Raw genomic sequence first — 15,790 nt, 5'->3', positions numbered from 1 at the left:
ATCTTCTACCTAGCTGAGAAAGAATGTTTTAATTTACTTCCTCTTCTGCTCCCACAACAGGTAACCTGTCAGACTGCCCACAACTTGAACCTCTACTACTTAGAAATGATCCTTGATTCCATTTGTCGAGAAAGGTATAGTTTTATTAGATATCAAGTATATTGCAGCATTGCATAGCCAGAACTGAGAATCACACTCCAAAATCCCTAAGTTCTACACCAGGGGTGTCCAACCATGGCAACTTTAAGACTTGTGGACTTCAACTCCCAAAGTTGCAAAGCTGGCTGAGGAATTCTGGGAGTTGAAGTCCACAAGTCTTAAAGTTGCCATGGTTGGACACCCCTGTTCTACACTCTCCCTTACTGTCTCTCATTGTTCACCCCAATGTAACTAATCAAGACCATGCAAGGTGTTTTCATAACTCAGACCAAGCACAGTTTGATGTGCAGCTACCTCCTTCTTCCAGCTGAGTAACCGTGAGGCAATGTCTTAAGAAAGTACGGCATTTATTTTCTGTTTCCCAAGCATTCTATTTCCCCTTCGTTCCTCCTCCTCACAGTTCATGGCAGTCTGTCACTGCATAGCAGTGAAGCACAGCAAGCGTAATACAGCAGCTGACATAGTCAGTATTTCATGGCCACCACTCCAGTTTTTACATCTCATTTTAGAGCCAGTTCTAGCATCAGAGAACTTGGCCACCACATAGAGGACCTAGGCTCACATCTCATGTTTGATTTCCTTCCAATTTCCTTCACTACCCTGCACCCTGTTCTTCTCATCATCTTCCTGTTTAATTTGGCTGTGATCTCCCCTCCCCCACCTCACTCCACCCCCCAAAATCATAGCCCTTTCTGAATGAAATAAGAGGAACTTTATCATATTCTTTGCCTGGGGAGCATGATGTCTTCAACAGCCCTGGGTCACTGGAGTATTTTGCAACCCATATGCTGAAGGGGAAATTATGGCTGCTTTGATAGCAAAACCACTAGGATAGCAAAAGCACTCTCTGAATGGTTTACAAAGTCAGCATGTTGGATCCAACCATCTGGGTCCTCATTTTATCGACCTCAGATGGATGGAAGGTTGAGACAACCTTGAGCTCTGTCAGGATCGAACCCCAGGTGGTGGGCAGAGTTAGCCTTCAGTTTTAACCACTGCACCACCACACAGCTCTTGATGAGTAGAAGGGTGCAGCATAGAACTTCTGAATTAGTTTCAAAATGCACATGATCCTGGTATTTGTATACTAAAAGAAGAGTAAGATAAAAAAATACTTCCATTGCAAAGTTTAGAAAACCCAAAAGAATAAGCGTATTTCATGATATGGGAAATTAGCTAATGTAAAAATATGGACCCAGGTGATATATTCAGACTAAATTAGAAGAGTCCACCAACTTTCACATATGTGTTTGGAGAGGAAGGTCAATATCAGAAATTACCCTCCGTTGAACTGCCTTTATTTATATCAGAATTTAGTTCACATTCTTACTTGATCTTTATTCACTTTTTAAAGCGTAAACATCTCATTAGATTCAATGCATGTTATGCATATTAAACAGCAAGCAAGAGGCTAATATTTTGGGATTCGCAGGTCACGTGATTCCTTTCATTTGCAAGATCTATATGCATTGAAAGGTGCTTTCTCAGCTATTCTCAACCATTGGTTTTAAAGTGTTAGCACCAATTAAAAGTCACTCAGAACCCTTAGAATGGCATGGATTACCCTTCAATCCACTCTTCCCATGCTGTACGAAGCATATCAAAATCCATCATCAAGTTAAACTGCTTGAATGCTTTTTAAGTGGACATGAGATGACAGGGTAGGCAAAATGAGATGAACGAGACTAAGGTATATCTAAAGTGACACACCACATCCACTCTAATTAAGCTCATCAGTTCTAATTCACTTACATCAGTTTCGGAGCAGTTCACCGATCTCATTTATTTAAACAGATCTGTACCCCTACAATATATTTCTCAATTAGGTAGGCAGGCAGGTAAGGGGTCTGACACAACTCCGAGTGAACTCCTAACTCTGCTTGTGCAGAGGCAAAGAAGACTTCTTTTTCCCTGTTGAACAGGTCAACCACAAGAGGAAGAAGAGAGAGAGAGAGAGAAATACCTCTACAAATTAATTGGAGGTGTTTTGAACTACAGGAATATCATTCACACTTTAGGTAAATGATGAAGCCTTTGGACTTTGTTATTCTTCCCCAGTAAAATTTAACTGGATAGCCATCATTCATCTGGATAACAAGATTGAGACCCAGAATTGCTCGCAACATTTTAACAGATAACAGATAATCAGAGTTGGAAGGGACTTTGTAGGTCATCTAGTCCAACCCCCTGCCCAAGCAGGAAACTCTACACCATTTCTGACAAATGGCAGTCCAATCTCTTCTTGAAAGTCTCAAGTGATGCCATTTCCACAACTTCCGAGGGCAAGCTGTTCCATTGGCTGATTGATTTTGGTTTGCAATAGGTTGCCAGATCACATTTTCATCAAATGAGCTCTTTAAAAACAACAACAGCCCAAAAGTTTTATACTTATCTGGAGGAGAATGTAAGGTTTTCCTTATTATTATTTTCATTTTTATAAGTGATTTGCTCAGTTCTCATCCTTCTTAACTGCATGTAGTTATAGTCAGCACCTCTCAGTGTGAAGAGTAAGGGATGATCTTGAGGAAATAGGCAAGAATCTACTATAGGTAGTCGTTGACTTCCAACCATTCATTTAGTGACCATTTGAAATTACAATGGCACTGAAAAAACCTGACCTGCAACTGGTTCTCAGGAAACTATCACAGCATTCCCATAATAATGTGATCAAAATTTGGGTGGATGGCAACAGATATGTATTTATGATGGTTGCAGCATCCTGGGGTCACGTGATCACCATTTGCAATTACAATGCAACCTTCCAAGACAACTTCCAATATGCAAAGTTGATGGGAGAAATGTGGATTTGCTTAATGGCCACATGATTCACTTAACAACAATGATTTGTTTAACAACTGTGGCAAAAAAAGGTTGTACAATTGGGTGTGATTCACTTAACAAATGCCTTGATTAGCAATGGAAATTCTAGTTCTAATCATGGTCATAAAACAAGGACTACCTGTATTCGGATACAACACAGCTAGGTTCTTCCTGATTCATTGGGTTATAAGAAAGGGCAGAGGTGAAACAAAATCAAATTTACAATATTTTCCTCTAATGGTTGCAAGACTCAGTTATTATAAACTCCCTTAATAAAGTAGAATTCTAGTATTTCTGTGGAGCTGATTTTTGGATCTGGTTTATCTTGTGAGACTGACAGCTATGTAGAAGTTCTCACACTTACACATTGAAAAGTGGCATTGGCACTTAGCTACACAGACGATGTCTCTGACAGCCTTATACTCTTAGAGTGAAGACCAGTGATGGGATTCAAAATTTTTACTACCGGTTCTGTGTGTATGGCTTGGTGGGCATGGCAGGGGAAGGATACTGCAAAATCTCCATTCCCTCCCCACTCCAGGAGAAGGATACTGTAAAATCCAGTTCCTTCCCCACCCCTCTAACCTGCTTCCCAGCTCTGTTCTCCTGTGCAGGGCAACAAAGAAGACCTAGCTGATCAGCTGGGACTTGGGTGGCAGAAAATAGATGGGGGTGGGGCCTGTCAGATGTGGTATTCCTAACTACTCAAAATTTCCACTACCAGTTCTCCAGGACTGGTCAGAACCTGCTGAATGCCACCTCTGGTGAAGACTATAAAACATTGGAATAAAAGTAACTCCAGAAGAACTGCTCTTAATGTCCAAGGATAAACTGAATCTCAGCTAAATTAAAATATAACCTAAGGCTGCTTTGGACAAAACTAAGTTCCCTGGAATAAATGAAAAAAAAAGGACTTAATTGAAAAAAAAAAGAATAACAGAGTGGGAAGGGATCTTGGAGGTCTTCTAGTCTAACCACTGTTCAAGCAGAAGACCATTTACTATTTCAGACAAGTGACTGTACAATCTCTTCTTAAAAATCTCCAGTGATGGAACACCCACACTTTTTAAAGGCAAGATTGATTGTTCTAACTGTCAGGAAATTTCTCTTTAGTTCTAGGTTGGATCTCTCTTTGATTAGTTTCTATCTGTTGCTTCCTGTTCTGCTTTCAAGTGTTTTGAAGAATAGAGCAGCCCCTAAAATATGGGTCACTGCTAGCACATTACCCGTAATCCTTATTTTCATCAGACTACACCGATTTAATTCCTGCAACCATTCTTCATGTTTTTTAGTCTCCAGCCCCATAATCATCTTTGTTGCTCTTCTCTGCACACTGTCCAGAGTTTCATAATCTTTTCATGCCATGGCAATCAAAACTGGATGCACTATTCCAAATGTGGACTTACCAAGGCATTATAAAATGATACTAAGAAGTCCATCAGTATTTAATTATTTTTCATTCTGACAAAATACAATTCAAATGAACGGAATCCCACTTGATTCAACCCCTAAGTACATATGTATCATGTACACAAGGTACATAATGTTAAGCTCAAATACTTTGGCCACCAAAGAAGAAGAGAGGATTCATTGGAAAAGAGCATTAATGTTGTGAAAGATTAAACAGCAGAAGATGAGATGGTTCAATAATGTCATTGATGCAATGAACATGAGTTTGGGCAAACTCTGAGAGAGAGTGGAGGACAGAGGAGCTTAGTGTGCTGTGAGTAATGAAGAGTCAAAAACAACAGTGACTGACCAACAACAACAATTTAGCCACACCAGCATTGCTACATACTTGTAAGAACTTCTATACATGTGCATTTTTCTGTACATTTTCCAAGTGCATACATTTTTTCTGTATATTTTCCACTGTCATTTGTAGCTGATACTTTTTATTCTTCTGTCTCTTTGGTTTTAGTTTTTTATGAAAAGTCTGTAAACTCAACTTTCATTTATGAATTCTGTATATTTTTCTGTGAAACACACATATTGTAAGAGTTTCGAATACATTTTTTAAAGTTGCCTATTGGATTATAAGATTCGAAAAAGTACGAATTGTGGCATGCTACCCCATTTTGATTTTTGTAGTCCAAAGTGGAGAAACTCCATAATAATAATCACTCAAGCATCTGAATGCATCAAACTATTCGTCATTCTGGGGAATGTTCAGTGATAAGTATTACTGAATGTAACACAGAGCGACTCAATGATATGGTCTTTAAAAATGGGCAGATTTTATAGGAGGGTTTTTGTCCAGGAGGTGCTCTATCAGTTACACATTCCAAAAACCAGAGCATCCTTCCATCAAAATTTCCCCACAGAAGACATTACAGTAGTTTCATTTGCAACCGTCTGTATTTAACCAACTTTGCAAAATTGTCAGCTAAGTTATAGAAAACTTGCCCCAAGAGCTGAAAGGAACAACTTTGAAATGAAATTAATATGATCGTTTTTAGAGTGTAATGATTCTAGTAGTTTTATAGTAATGAATTCTGCATCCAAGCAATTCAATCCACCCTGATTATGGAAAAAAAGAAGAGAGGAAAATGTATCTGTTAAAGCTCAGCTAATTGGTGTGTGGAGAGGGAGGAAGAGCGCACAGTTTATGGCTTTAAAAGCAAAAAAAGAGGGTGTGCAATTAATTGAGCAGCCTGCAGAGAAGGAATTAAAGGCAGAAGAGAGAACAATTAGAGCATCTTCCAATTTATCACACATACACATTTCCAATAAATTAAGATTACATGAAATAAGATGAGGAGGGAGCATCGGAAGTTGCATCTGAATTGAGACACTTAGTGACTATTTGACTTTTAGCTTGGATATTAAAGGTAAACGTAAAGGTTCCCCTCACACATACATACTAGCCATTTCTGGCTCTAGGGGGTGGTGCTCATCTCCATTACAAAGCCAAAGAGCCAGAGCTGTCTGATGACGTCTCCGTGGTCATGTGGCTGGCATGACTAAACGCCAAAGACACACGGAACACTGTTACCTTCCCACCAAAGTGGTCCCTATTTTTCTAGTTGCATTTTTTACACGCTTTCAAATGGCTAGGTTGGCAGAAGCTGGATATTACCGTTCTGCTAATGCAGAACAGAATCCTATTATATATCAATCTCGATCACATTTTGTGTTCTGGGGAGGAGAACATGGGAGCTGGATGTATGTATTGATTTGATTTGCGTTTTATACCTGGCTGCCATTAAATTGGACAGATGGCAATATAAATATATGTACCCATGGTGTAAATGCTTGCAGAGGTAGAAAAGTATCACAGGCCAAATGTTCAGTAAGATTCATATCTGAATCTTTATCTACACCAGAAATTATCCAATATTGCTTTCATTGACAACTAGGTCAACTTCATGGACTGATCTATCCATAGCAATTTGCAGATTTGCATCTAGCACAATAACTAAATAATTAAGAAGATACTTAAATCAAGGGGCACAAACTTTATTGGCGAAATCAAGGGTATGCCAGTTCACCTCTCATAGTATAAAGCAGAGGTGTGTTCTGACCTTGGCCACCCCAAAAGGCACTAAGCAGACTTTTTCTCCCAGCCAAACCCCTTTTATTAAATGAAGGCAAATTTCGTGCATTCACATTCAGCCAAAGGCCTGGCAAACAGTCTTTCAAGGGTCTAACTAGGAGCACAGACCTTATCTAGCTTGGAAAGCTGCCAAGTAAATATTTTCAAACACAGTGCTGACAAGGAAGGACTCGGCACAGAATCTCTGAGATGCACAGACAGATCTTCACACTGCTGCAACGAACAAATTGTTTCATGCAAAAGGCCCTTTGCTCCTCTTTTAATCCCTATGGGAGGGGCCATTCCCCATTCACCTGTGGCCTTGCTCCCATGTTGACCCTTAGTTCGTAATTGTTCTTTTCTTTTGGCAGCTCTGTGCATCTGAAGGCTGGGAACTGGCTCCAGCTGCTCCCCCACCTCACTGCTGTCCGACTCTGAAAGCAGCTGATAACTGTCAGCCTGCCCTGGCCCCATCTCTGCCTCTAATGCAGATCCCTCATCCGAGCCTTCCTCAGCTTCCAGAACTGGCCCATGTTCCTTTCCAGCCTCCTCACTGTCCGACTCTGCTGCCAGCTCCACTAGCCATCAGCAGGCCGCAACAGGATGGGTGAAGAATTTATTCTCTGAGGGTGAAAGTTCATTCTCTAAGCTTGTGGGTTGGATTCTGAACATTTTGTTAGCAAGCTAAGTAACAAAAGTTCCTCTAAACTCCGCTGAAGGTGTTACCTAGCCTGATAATGAAACATTTGGAAACCAAGCCAAAACTTAGAGAAAGAACCTTCACCATCATCCTACACCCGAGCTACAGATATTTACTACTATTGCTAACTTATTCTCTTCCAGATGTCTTGCCAGCATGGTCTAATAGTAAGGAGCAGTAGGAGTCGAGAGAGGTCCTCCAGCTTACATTTTGTAGGAAATTAAAACTTGAAAACAAAGAGATGGGATTTGTCCATGCATCTTTCTACTAGAACTTATCATCAGGCAATATGATCTACGTTGAAACATTCAGAGAGAAAATATTTGGGATGCAAGAAACACATTTCTAATCTTTCTTGAACACAGACAAGCGTTCAAGTGGTCTTTCATATATTGCTGCTTCAGAAAACAATTCTTGTTTCCAGTCAGTCTTAAGAATATAGATCAGGGCTGTCAAACTCCTGTCCTGCGGGCTAGATGCATCACACACTGGCCACACACACACCTGGTTTAGCAAAGGGGAAAAAAGACTTGATACATGGTATGATGCCACCATGATGACGTGAGTTTTACACCTCTGATATAGGTCATTTTAAAAGATAGGGGGAAAAAAAATCTAAGGTAAGTAGATGGAACTACTTATACCATTTTAAATAACCGGTGTGGCTTGGCTGTAAAAAAGCCAAAGAGAAATGCAGTTTCAGAGTTCATTAAGGGAAAATCAGCTTCCAAATCACTGGAAGCGTTATAATAATCCTCTGTTATGTCTGTGGCATACTTTAAGAAAGAGTTGAACGAACTGGAACAGAGTGCCAGAAAAACAAGGACCAGTGAGGATTTTGCCCACCTCAAAGATAGTTTGAAAAAAATGATTTTCCCACAAAAAAAGTTGTTCAATTTCCAAAAATATAAAATGGAAAAAAAAATTAAAAAAATTAAAAAAAGGAAAAAGGGAGAGGTAGGAAAAAAGCAAAGTTTGGAAGTGCAAACAAAAAGGCGGGGAAAGGCTACAGAAAAACTTTGGACTTCCTTTGATGCAGATAGAAACCTAACAATCAATGACACTTTGAACTAGAATAAACCATTACTAACAGTACTTCTAACGTTATGATTGTCAAAAACCAAGGTTAAAATGATGATGTTTCATGCTGAGAAAAGATGGCAGAGGTTTTTTTTTTTTTTCAAATAATGGAAAATATGTCACAGTGAATGCCATAACTTTTTTTCCTTATATGTCATTACATAGAATACCACATAATGGTTTAGTGTAACAGGAAAATAGATTTTAACTGAATGCTAAAAACAACTTCCTAAACCTTAAAAATAAAAAATAATGATCTAGAACAGGAGTGTCAAACTCGATTTCATTGAAAGCCGCATCAAGGTTGTGTTTGACATCAGAAGGCTGGGGCTTGGGTATGGCCAAGGTGGGCGCGACCAGGCATGGGCGTAGCCATAGTGGGCATGACACAAAACTCATGTTAGGGGCACCTATGGTGGCCAAGTGCTAATGTAGGACTTCCTTGATACCCTCCCTCACTCTCATTATAATCTCCTTCCTTCCTTTTCTTTTTCCTTCCTTCTTCCTCCTCCTTTCTTCTTCCTTCCCCTCTTTCCTTATTTTTCCTTCCTTGCTCTCTTCCCATCTTTCCTTCTTTGTCTTTCTTCTCTCCCTTTCTCCTTTCCTGACCCTTCTGGCATGCTCAAATGCAAAAGGAGAAACATTATTCCTTTTGTTTTGTTTTTAGTCTGTTTTGATAGCCCGCTAGCAGAGGGCTGCAGGAGGCCGTTGCAACCCAAAATGGGGTGTGGGGGCCCTGGGCACAGCCTTCCCAAACTCCGTTTTCTCTGGCAGAGGCACCACAGGCTGGACCTTTGATGTTTCCAGGAAGGCCCCAGGCCTTGAGTTTAACACCCCAGATTGAGAAACGGTTATTTGCAGATGTTTCATATTAGATTTATACATTAAATATCTACCAAATAGCCATTTCCAACTGGGTAAATCTATATATTTATGATTGTGTCTTTGGATAATAAACAAATGTAAGACAGGATTTTTTTTTTCACTGATTAGGTAGCAGATGCACATGATCTTATTCTTCATTTATCATAGCTCTAACTTTCCTTTCTCCGATTAATTAAATGCAACCCATCTACAGCAACAAAGCAGCTTCTGACACCATCTCCATATAAAATTAAATAGCAAACACTTAAATTCCAAGTAGCTGTCTCAGGGGGGGTAAAGGTGACAATTTTAAAACGTGCATTATATCACACTGTGAAAATAAATGCCAGGATAGAATTGTTTAGTTGAACTGGCATGAGGCAAGTATGCATTGGTCGTTCACAAATCATGACTACTCAACATATTTAATCAATTCATTTGTTTATAAAATGTATATGCTGTCCAACTATCAGAGTCAAGTGTTCATTGTTATTCATTTAATAATGAATAAATGAAGAAGGTAAAAAGGATATGTGTGTGTGTGTGTGTGTGTTAATCATACCTATGAATAGAAATATGCCGTATCTTCCTGCTCATCTAAGATCTCACACAACTTTGTAAGACTCATAAGAAGAAACATCTTGGAAACATTTTCTTGCGAGCAACTTTCTTTATCTCAGATGAAATGCTTTACAAACAAGTATTTTTTCCTAAACCCCACCCCAAAAAGCCTACAGAGTAAACCTTACCTATTTGTTGGTTTCAACTCCGTGGACAAGTACCTTTGGATGAATCCAGTTACAGCAAAATAGTCCTTAAAGGGTGAAATTTGTTGAAGGAAGAATGATGTGTTAACTCAAAACCAAATCCTTTGAGATAATCTCCTAAAGAAGAGAGAGAGAGGATAAAAGAATGTAATCATAATTATTCTATCCTTTTAAAAGATCCAGGGAAAGGGTTAGGATTTTCATTTGTTCACTTGCTAAACTAATATGAGAACCAGAATATAATTATCTTTTTTTCCTCTTCTGCAATTCCTCAAACTTTGTGATTCAGTTCTCTGATTCTATTTTTTAAAAAAGCAAGAGTACAACTGTAGATGCATTAGGGGAATACAAAATTCTGTACGTCAGGGCAAATTTATGCATGCATTTTTATTTATAAAATTTGTTATTTGCTTTTCATTAAACCCTAATCCCAAAGTGAGGCACCAAAATAGGATCTAAATCCATGAAATCACAATAGTTTAGTCATGTAATTACAACTCATCATTAAAACATGAAAACCAGGACAATTAGAACATAAGTGACACAGCAGTGTAGATTCAATTAAAATGCTGGGTAAATAAATAAATTCTCAGCTGGCACTGGAAGCATGTTAGCCATAACTTGATCAGAGGGAATTTCATCGTCCAGAGGCCTGCATCAAAAACATCCTTATGGGTTATTAAATGGTGAATATTGAAAGTTGGCTACTTTGAAGAGGACATCCCACCAGCCTTGAAGACAAAGAAGATATACCAGTAATACAGCATCTGATATTCAAGTTGTGGCTTTACGGGATTTTATATGTCAATATAAACAGCTTGAAATGCTTAAAAATACAAACACATTTCTCCTATTGTCTATAGAGCTCTTCTGTAATTCCTGCAGACACCAAGGTTTCCAGCAATATCTCTTTCATACTCTTTCATCATCATCACCACCACCACTAACACTGCAATCTAGCATATTAAGCTCAGGGCTTAAACGAAATCCAAAAATGTTTCTAGTCTCGAAACAGAATCCCACAGCATAAAAGGGAGAAGGAGGAGAAGGAGGAAGAGAAGGAAGAGGAGGAGAAGGAAGGAAGGAAGGAAATAAGAAGGAAATGGGGAGGGAGGGAAGGAAGGAGGGAGGGAAAATTATAGATAGAAAGTAGATACATAGGAATGACTTTAGTGATTGAGTGATGGAATGGCTATTCACCCAGAAAAAAAGGCGAGTGAAATAAACAGATACCATAAAGGACATTTGGAAGGGCACAATTTTGAAAGGGTTGATAAGTAACCATCTCACCAGTTTGCCTGTTGGGACATGTTTATGACTAGCAGCCTGTGCGTTAAAGTGTCCATTTTCTAAAATTCCCATTCTATCTCTTGGCCCAGGAGACTGAATGAAGATTCAAGAGGAATGGAGATCCTGAGAAAATACTGACTTTAAATAAAAAGCAAAATCAGATGATACTGACATTGTCCAGTTCATAGAAATAACACAAGTTAAACTTTTTTTTTCTTCCATCTCTTTTTTTTTTGTAATGGAAAAAGTACTTTCACAGCTGTAGATGTAATTGTCTGTCTGCTGTGCAAAGGCATATAAGCCAACTCAGTAATGTACAGAGTGAGTTTTGATAAGTGAAAACTGCATTTTGTTGTTCCACTGTGGAGCCAAAACTAATTATGGAAACTTGGAAGGAACAGCTCCCAAAATCTATTTATTTGGCTCATGTGGAGTTGGCCATGTGGGATGGGGGGTGGGGGAAGAGAGAAAAGAATGAACATTCAGAGAGCAACTAACTCTGGTGCCCTGATGTTAGATGCTCCAGAAAAAGGATTTAACACAGTTGACTCTCATCTGTAACTGAATGAGCAGTCAAACGGATTGTGAAAATGAGATCATTGAGATGTTCAGTCTCTAGAAAAAGTACAGAGAAGAGCAACAAGGATGATTGGGAAACTAGAGGATAAAACATATTAAGAATGGTTGCAGTAAATGTGTATGTTTAGTTTAATAAAAGGAAAGAGTAGGGAAGACATGATAGCAGTCTTCCAATATTTGAAGGGCTGCCACAAAGAAAAGGAGGTCAACCTATTATCCAAAAACAGGGAAGTAAAATCCAAAGTAGTTGAAACCTCATCCTTCAAAAAGAACTGAATGGTAGAGGAGTTGCTTATAAGTAGGAAAAACCCATATAAACCAATACTTTTCTGGGGCAGATGAGACCCTGAGTTGATCTAGAATGAATCTGCAGTCTTGTCTGATCCTGATTCTTATCTTTATCCTGGTGATAACTCTTAACTTATCCTGACTTTTATCTTGATTCTTTATAACATAAGTAGCGACTAGAATAGAATAGAATAGAATAGAATAGAATAACAGAGTTAGAAGGGACCTTGGAGGTCTTCTAGTCCAACCCCCTGCTTAGGCAGTAAACCCTACACTATTTCAGACAAATGGTTGTCCAGTCTCTTCTTTGAAACTTCCAGTGTTGGAGCATTTACAACTTCGGGAGGCAAGTTGTTCCACTGATTAATTGTTCTCACTGTCAGAAAATTTCTCCTTAGTCCTAGGTTGCTTCTCTCCTTGATTAATTTCCATCCATTACTTCTTGCCCTGCATTCTGGTGCTTTGGAGAATTGCTTGATTCTGTCTTCTTTGTGGCAGCCCCTAAGATATTGGAAGACTGCTATCATGCTACCCCTAGTCAGTGGTGGGATTCAATTTTTTTTACTACCGGTTCTGTTGGTATGGCTTGGTGGGCATGGCATGGGAAGGATACTGTAAAATCTCCAATCAGAGATGGTACTTTCTGGTTCTCTGAACTACTCAAAATTTCTGCTATTGGTTCTCCAGAACTGGTCAGAACGTGCTGAATACCACCTCTAGCACGAGTCCTTTTTTTCATTAGACTAGACATACCCAATTCCAGCAACCGTTTTTTATATATTTTAGCCTCCAGTCTCTTAATCATCTTTGGGTGAAAATCTTCAAATGGTTCCAGCTAAAACGATGGCCAGAAACTCTCTGTGATTGATTGTATTACAGCTTCCATTTCAGCATGCTATTATTCAGCACTACCCAAACACCATCCTATTATGTCCTCCAACAAAGAAGTCCATGATTTCTTCTTGTCAATCATAATGTAAAGTGAGCCACACAATACAGATCTTACTTCAAATCCTCCAACTGTCTGAAGGAGTTTCTGGACAATGAGAAGGCTGCAGTACAGTACAGAAGATAGAAGATGGGAATTGTTCTTTGTAAAGTCTATTTATGTAGAACTGAATGCAATTACATATGATATGTACAAACACAGACATATCCCATAAGATAAGAAAACACATGCAAATATTATGGAAAAGACATACACTAAAAGGCTATTTGATTTTTAACATTACATCAGCTCCTCAAAGTGCATATTCACAATATCGTGAGTAAAATGGCAATTAAATAAGGAGCCACTCACAATATGGAGATAGATGCAACCAGGGGTGGGATTCAGCTGCCTCAGTTTGGGCAAACCGGAAGTTCCAGCGATCCATTGGACCCACCTACCCACTCCTGTGCTACTCTGTCCTATCTTTCCTTTGTTTGAAGCCCAGCTGATAGGCGCACCTCAACTGTTTAATTCACCGGTTCTGCAGTAGAAGCAGAGGTGGTATTCAGCAGGTTCTAACCAGTTGTGGAGAACCAGTAGCGGAAACTTTGAGTAGTTCAGAGCACCGGCAAATATCATCCCTGACTGGCCCCGCCTCCATCTATTCTCTGCCTCCCAAGTCCCAGCTGATTGGCTGGGTCTTCTTTTGTTGCCCTGCACAGCACAGGAGCTGGAAAGCAGGCTAGTGGGGTGGGGAGGGAATGGGATTTTGCAGTAACCTTCCCCTGACACGCCCACCAAGCCACACCATGCCCGCCATGCCATGCCCAGAGAACTGATAGTATTTTGGGGGGAATGCCACCAATGAGTAGAAGGTAAATTTTAGAGTTGTCTTCAAATGTACCGTGCACACGCAAAGCGCACGCTCAGCAAACCGGTTGTTACAACAGTTGAATCCCACCACTGGATGCAACTCAGTATCTTTTACTGACATGTGGCATAACCACACTGATGGCACAACCACACTGATCGCTGGACTCCTCACCAAAGGAATACAGGACCCCAAGGCCCACTAAATTATATATTATATACCTTCTGGAAATGATACAGAGGGCTTACAAAACCAGTGCAAACATGACCTTTCCTGTAGTAATGCCAATCTGATGGGGACCTTATTAAATTCTGCTCTCTAAATAAACTCCAAGCCCACCCATTTTACTGAGTCTAATATTTCTAATATAAACAATGTCCTTTGTTGTACTCATATAGCGACTCTCTTCAAACTACAGAAGACAATTACTCTTTTTGTGTGTGTTATGTATCTCTTTTCCTTCTAGGATCATCAAGGATTCTTCAGTTTGCCTTTTCGGCTTCATATGCACTTCAGCCTCATGTATGTAGGAGATTTGTCTTCCAGGACAACTTTGGGTATTTTTTAACTTTGTGAATAATGAAGATTATACTACCAGTGATATTTTTATTATCCTGAATTACATGTGTATTAACTTTCTTTACAAGGCCAATTCTCTCTTCCTGCCAATTTCTCAAAGAATGAACAGGTGAGATAAAATCTGAAATAGCAATTTTATTAGTCCAATAAATTTTCAAATTGAAATTCTTGTTCAGAAGCTTCTAAAAAGCAAGCCACTGTGTTCTTTACAATATTTCTGTTCCTGATAGAGGTGATAATGGGTTTATTAAACGTACCTGAAGAATATTATTTACAAATATTGTGGCCCTGTAAATTTTTATATTTAAAATGCTTTTGAGAATTTTGATCCCTTTTTTCATTTCCCTTGTTTTATAACATTACTCCTTATAAAAGGTTGCACTCATAATGCTTGAAACACATTCAGCGTGTGTATGCAAATTTCATCCAAACTGTTGAATGCCTGCCTGCCTGCTTACCTACCTCCCTCCCTACCTATCTAATATACCCCCCCTCTCATCTCTCCTCTATCCTCATCTATTATGTATCTATCATAGAAGGCTGTCCATCTCAACTTAGTGACATTATATAAAATACAGCAATTACACAAAAAAAGACACAATACAATATACTGAGGCTCTAAGAAAACTTTGTTTATAATGCACTGTAAAACATGCTTAGTGTGCTCTTGGCATCAATGTTGGGAATCTGTTTGGGTTGGAGCTATTCAAATTTTGAGGGGAGGCTATTCCGTAGGGCAAATATTGTGTTAGAGAAGTCATGTGCTTCTGGATCGAACCAAACAACAGTATTTACAGGAGGAACCTGGAGAAAGCCTACGTTGCCAAATTTGATGGGCAGGCCAAAACCATTAGTATTAGCACTTTATTAGAATTAGCAAATAACCTGTGGTGGAATGTAGTCTGAAGTCCCAGGAGGGAGACTCTGCTCCCCAGAGGGCAAAGAAGCAGCAGAGTTTGGAAAGTCTGGTAGTCAGGAAGAATTCTTAGATGTCTCCTCCTTAGCAGTTCACAGAGTATATCGGTAGTTATACAGATAGTGGCTTTAGTCTGGCAAAATTCTGTCTCCAGGTAAACAATTAAGAAACATTACTCATAAGTCAATTTATGTGTGGTTCTTGGTTCTTGGGCATGGTATAACTTGCCCCTCTGCTATGAAAAGCTTTTAGGTAATGAGAGCCTACAACTTCACTAAGAAACCTACTGGGAAATAGTGCCACTTATAAAGCAGTGGTGTTACATGAGAGCACTAAGATGCATCTAGAACTGTGTGTGTGTGTGTGTGTGTGTACAATATACAACTTCTAGTTGCATTGCAGCTATCTAAC

The 15,790-nt window shown here is 39.3% G+C and overlaps 1 protein-coding gene across 1 annotated transcript in view; it reads right to left on the bottom strand.

The window, feature by feature from the left end:
- Positions 1 to 15,790, bottom strand: part of CNTN5 (contactin 5) — a 750,248-nt gene that overhangs the window by 504,591 nt on the left and 229,867 nt on the right. Inside the window, exon 3 of the mRNA XM_087937063.1 lies at positions 9,908 to 10,042. The gene's annotated coding sequence lies outside the window, so the exon portion shown is untranslated. The remainder of the gene's footprint in view (positions 1 to 9,907; positions 10,043 to 15,790) is intronic.

Source organism: Pseudonaja textilis, chromosome 7, assembly GCF_049901715.1.
Source record: "Pseudonaja textilis isolate UNSWEBS1 chromosome 7, rPseTex1.2, whole genome shotgun sequence".
In the NCBI taxonomy this organism is placed as follows: Eukaryota; Metazoa; Chordata; class Lepidosauria; order Squamata; family Elapidae; genus Pseudonaja; species Pseudonaja textilis.
The sequence above is the reverse complement of the archived record's forward strand: the minus strand, read 5'-3'. Positions and strand labels throughout refer to the sequence as shown.